This window comes from Natator depressus, chromosome 26 (assembly GCF_965152275.1).
Source record: "Natator depressus isolate rNatDep1 chromosome 26, rNatDep2.hap1, whole genome shotgun sequence".
NCBI classification, from domain to species: Eukaryota; Metazoa; Chordata; order Testudines; family Cheloniidae; genus Natator; species Natator depressus.
In genome coordinates, this window is record NC_134259.1 from 15,832,226 (window position 1) to 15,838,225 (window position 6,000).

The following is a 6,000-nucleotide window of genomic DNA, read 5'->3' on the forward strand; positions in this document are numbered from 1 at the left end:
ACCTCTCAGGTCTTCACCTACCGCAAAGGAGCCAAAGCCACATTTTTTAACATCGCAGGTCACCCAGAAGCTCCCTCTAGTGTTTGCCACCCTGTGCTGCATTTGCTCCCTCCTGCTCTAGTCCATTGCCAGGAGCCTGGATACATTTCCTCGTCCTTGTGATTCAGCCATGCTGAGAGACCCCCTGTGACCCTAGGCAGCGGGGACCGGGCCCAGTTGGCTCTGGCAGTGCGTGGAGATTCCCAGGTAGCACCGGCACCTCTCACACGCCTGTCTCTCCAGTTTGTTTCTTTGTCCTTTTTGTTTGGTTTATTGACAGGTGTAAATAGTCCCCTCCTGCCTGCCCTCCAGCCTGGAAGCATCACTCACCTCTGCCAAAGGATGCCGCACACAAGGTGGGCTCCCGACCAGCGCCCCTCAGTCCCTTCGGTTTTGCTCCTCGGACGCAGCTGGGGAGCGGATAGATTTGGCCCATGATTCATACTTCTGCTTATTGTTTCCTGCCTGGTTCTGTGACTCACGGGGATCCTTTGCGGATGGCTGAGAACTGTCCAGGTTCTCTGCTCAGCATCCTCCTTCGGCGCCTTCTTTTGGATCTCCACCACCGTCAGTTTTTGTCCCCCGGAAGCTGTTGTTTTCTGGGTCTTACAGAGGGGTCAGTTGAGGGGGTGGGTCTTTAGTTCTGGGCGGGCCAAGGATTCATATAGGCCTGTCTGGTTCTGCTCTGACCTGTGCCACCCTGGCTGTGCTTTTTTAACCCCTCCTGATTATCCCATAACAAGTCTGGGAAAAGGTGATCTTTGGTGCTGGGTAAATGACAGATGTTTGCTCTGTTAACTGGCCCTTTCCTGTGCTGCGAATCTGTTCCCCAGCTGTCCCATGCTCACCTGCGGCATTTACAGAGCTAAAAGATTTTCATTCTACTCCCATTAGCTCTGCAAAAACCAACCCTGACCCGGATGAGGGGGCTGACGTGCAGCCCGGTTCGCACATCAACAACCATCGTTCCAGGTGTGGAAATCTTTCTGGGGGTTGATGCATGGGCCAGGAAGAGCCCCACTTAGCTCTCAGATCCCAGGGTAGGTTGGCAGGGAGCTTTGACCTGGCGTCACAATAAACATGGAGCCCATGAGCCTCTTCTGACTGTCACTTTTCAGCACAGAGCCGCTCTTTAACTGCCAGTGCAGCTGAATCTCGCTCAGTTGCCCAACACCAGCTGGGTCTTGACAGTTTGCCGGCACTGACTCAGCTTGTGGAAGTTCCTCTTGCAGACCTACAGCTAGTTGTAGCAGTTCATCGTAAATGCTCTGCTGGAAGTTGCTCAGGTCTGGCACAAAGGCAAGTGGTGTTGTCTGGTTAGTCCCCCATCCCCCCTTCTTTTTTTTAGCACTAGCGGATCCATGTTGTGCAGCAAATATCTCCACTGGCCATAGATGGGACACTAGATGGGGAAGGCTCTGAGTTACTAGAGAGAATTCTTTCCCAGGTGTCTGGCTCGTGGGTCTTACCCACATGCTCAGGGTCTAAACGATTGCCAGATTTGGGTCAGGAAGGAATTTCCCCCAGGTCAGACTGGCAGAGACCCTAGGGAGGTTTCGCCTTCCTCTGCAGCGTGGGGCCCAGGTCACTTGCAGGTTTAAACTAGTGGAAATGGAGGATTCTCTGTAACTTGGGGTCTTTAAACCATGAGTTTAGGACGTCAGTCACTCAGCCAGAGGTTCAGGGTCTGTTACAGGAGGGAGTGGGTGCAGTTCTGTGGCCTGCAATGTGCAGGAGGTCAGACTAGACGATCAGGATGGTCCATTCTGACCGTAAAGTCTATGAGTCTACCAGAGCCGGGATCAACACAGAAGCCCGGATCCAAACACTCCAGGCTCTGAGAACGTTTGGAATCCGGATCAGAAGGCAGTAGCTCAAACACTTTTGTTACCAGCTGCTCCTGACTGAGGCATATGGTGTAGGGAATCCAACACACGTCACAGCCGCATGCAGTCCATGTGTGAGAGCCGTGTCTCTCTGCTGGCACTGTCCCAGGCACCTCATCCGCCATGCAGGGCTGGGCTAATGAGTGTGAAAGGGAGGAAACGAGATGACACAAGGTGAGTCAAACAAGGCTCAACCCAGAGGTTGCAAAAGAGGTTACAGAAAGCAAGGGGACCAGGCGCTGCCCCAGGCCCTGCTCCCTGACTAACGATAATTGCTTTGAATTTCCTCCATTGCTACTTGAGTGACATCTGCTTAGAGAAAAAAGAACAGGAGTACTAGTGGCAACTTAGAGACTAACAAATTTATTTGAGCATAAGCTTTCGTGGGCTACAGCTCACTTCATCGGATGCATTCAGTGGAAAATACAGTGGGGAGATTTATATACATAGAGAACATGAAACAATGGGTGTTACCATACACACTGTAACCAGAGTGATCACTTCAGATGAGCTATTACCAGCAGGAGAGCAGGGGGGGGGAGAGGGGGGAGAAAACCTTTTGTAGTGATGATCAAGGTGGGCCATTTCCAGCAGTTAACAGGAACATCCCTTTTCTCCCCTTCGCCCCCCCACCCCCACCCCGCCGCTCTCCTGCTGGTGTAAGCAGTGTCAGGATGAGCTCCACCCTGACATCTGGTGGTGAGGTGTGGCAAGTTGTGGAAAAAAACCTTCAGGGGCTGATCTCATTTGCATAGGCACACCCACCCCGCCTAGACTGAGGCCATAGCTGCCCAAATGGTCACTTCGGCTGCTGTGGGATCCCCAGTGTCTCTGTTATTGGGGCAGGAAGAATAAATTGTTATTACCCTGATTATGGGAACTGTGCTTGGAACTGTACTTGGCCTTTTGCTATGATGGAGGGACTCACCATCAACTAAGTAGCACTCGCTAGGCAAGGGTCATGGGTTCCAAAACTGTGTGAATGGAGAGAGACTTGAGACAGGTATTAGTACCTGGTGGTATGGGCCCCTTTGTGAGGGCCTGAAGCACCAATTGCACCTCTGTCTCTCTCCACTGTGGAATGTCAGAGCTAATTTTGGGTCTATTAAGAGTCTTGCTACAGGTACTGTGCAGCATTCACTTTGGCCTTAAGGTGCACCAGCACTAAGGCCCCCACTACTATGAGCTGAAATCACTGAGCACTGTGTCAAGTAGTGGGGAGCCGGAAGATCTAGAGTGCAGCGGTGTGTTCGTGAGACGGCGAGCTGTGCGGAGTGGAGCCGTCTGTGAGACAGTGGTGTGTTCGTGAGACGCAGAGCTGTTCGTGAGACGGCGAGCTGCGCAGAGCGGAGCCATTCATGAGACAGCGAGCTGAGCAGAGCCGGTTGTGGTGGAGTGGAGCCGTTCGTGAGACAGCGGTGTGTTCGTGAAACGGCGAGCTGAGCAGAGCTGTTCGTGAGACGGCAAGCGGTGCAGAGCGGAGCCGGTCGTGGTGGAGCAGAGCCGTTCGTGAGACAGCGTAGCAGAGCAGAGCCCTGTGGGGCAGTCAGCTTCAGGACACGTAAGGTGCCCCTTGCCCCTTTTCCCCACACACAGGCACATTTTAGCCAGACTGGGGAGTAACACTATGCAGATGAACTTTTGAACTCTGGGGCTGGACTTTTTGGACTGTGGGTGATTTGTGGATTGCTGGACTCAAGAGACGTTTGGGTGCTGGGACTCAAGAACCCGAGGGAAAGGGGCATGCCCCAATTTGCTTGGGGTGGTTTTTTTTGCTCATGGGTTGTGTTATGAATCCTGTTGGTGGTGTTTCCCCAACATAATGCCACATTGTTTCTCTCTGTTATTAAAAGGCTTTTTGCTACACTCAGACTATGTGCTTGCGAGAGGGGAAGTATTGCCTCTTGGAGGCGCCCAGCTGGGGTGGTATATATTTGTCCCAGGTCACTGGGTGGGGGCTCGAGCCGGTTTGCATTGTGTTATTGGAATGGATCCCCTAGATATTGAACCCGGCCCTTGTTGCTGCCAACTCTGAATGGCAGAAGGGTTACATTTTGGGGGCTCATCCGGGATGCCTGGGTCAGTACCCCTCGCAAGCACCTGTTGAGTGATCCACTACATTGGAAAACAATTTATATTTTTTTTTGTTTGTGCTTATATTTTGAGGAAATTACTGTTGTATAATGGCTAATTTGTCAGGTTTGTTGGGCCCTGGCTCAGCAGCTTCTAGCTCAGAGGCTGCAGCCTTGGCTGATGATTGGACAAAAGCTCTGGGGCAAACATTGGAAAAGGTTGTACTGTCCCATGCTGCGTCAAACTCTTGTCGTAAGTTAAGATTATTTGCTGGGGAGGAGGAGTTTGAACCCTGGTTAGAGCATACCACTGAAATGCTGCAAGAGTGGGCCGTACCAGATGCAGAAAAGCGAAGATGCCTCATAGAGAGCCTTGGCGGCCCAGCATTAGATGTGATTCGCACCCTGAAGCTCACTGACCCTGGGGTCAGTGTGAAGGACTGCCTAGAGGCCCTTGAACACACCTTTGGGAGCGTAGAGGGCCCTGAAGACAGCTACTGTAAGTTCCTTAATTCCCGACAGCAAAAGGGCGAGAAGGCTTCAGCCTACATACAGAGACTGGAGAGACTGCTTCAGAGAGCTGTCATGAGGGGAGCAGTGACTGCTGAGCAGATGGATCAGACCAGACTGGCTCAAATTGTAAGAGGAACTCAGTATCAGAACCCGATTCTACTTCATCTCCAGCTTAGAGAACGACGGGAACATCCCCCAAGTTACTCCCAGCTGATGAAAGAGGTCAGAGAGGAGGAAGAAAGGCAGGCTGCCAGTGAGTTTTGGGAAGCCCAAACATCGGATCCAGCCAGCACAACACCACTGCAAGCGGCCAGTGTACTGATGGTGAGCACCAGAGAGGAACTTGCCCAACAAATGCAGGTCCTGACGGAACGGATAGCTGAGCTGCAAAGTACCATTGACCCAGTTAAGACTTCCAGGAATAAGAAGCCTCAAACGGTGGCAATTGAGAAGCCCGCACATAGAGCCACCATCCAACCCAGGCGAAGGGGGAAATGTCAGTTCTTCTGCTACCGATGTGGTCAGGATGGACACAGTGCTGCCAAGTGCCATAATGAAGAAAACCCCTCCTTAGTGTATGGAAAGCTGAGGATCAGTTGGGAGAGATCCGGTAGTTGCCAGAGGGTCTGGGGACGGGGACCCCCCAGGTCTGCAGGATTTGAAGATTCCCCCAGAAAAGACTGTCCAGCTGGGATCCCCGCAGGACTGATAGGGCCTCGAGCAGAGGTCACGGTGAGGATTGAAGGGGTGGAGTGTAAAGCAGTGCTTGACACTGGATCTCAAGTGACTATTATATTTCAGTCATTCTACCAGCAGATGCTTAGGCACCTGCCTATACAGCCACTGACTGGCCTTGGCCTGTGTGGCCTCAGCATGGATGAATACCCCTACCAAGGGTATGTCATAGTGCACCTGGAATTCCCAGAGGAGGTTGCTGGGGTAAGAGAAGAGGTAGACACAGCTGCCTTAATATGCCCTGACCCTAAAGGGACCTCTGATATGTCTGTGCTGATAGGGACCAACTCCAGTCTCTTCAAGGTACTCGCGGATTACTGCAGAAGGCGGGCTGGGGACCAGTACCTGAATACCCTGATGATCCATATGCTTTGTGCTGAAGCCTATAGGAAAATTGAGAGCGCTAAAAGGGAGACATCTGAGCTACCGCTTGGGGCACTGAAGTACGCGGGCATGACCCCCTTAGTAGTGCCTGCAAGGACGGAGCAAGAAGTGCTTGTCATGAGTACCTGGCTGAAAGGCAGTAAACGGACGTTAGCAATGATAGAGCAGCCGATGGGAGGAGAGCTCCCTGAAGGAGTGCTGGTCCCCAGTGGAGTCATAACTCTACCCGTTGAAGCCCAGGAAAGGGTGACTATACTGATTGCTAATGAAACGAGTCGTGATGTTGTTGTGAAGCAAGGACAAAAGATAGCAGACCTCTTTGAGCCTGAGTCGATTGTAAAACCCCAGTGTGAAACTCAAGTTCCCACAAT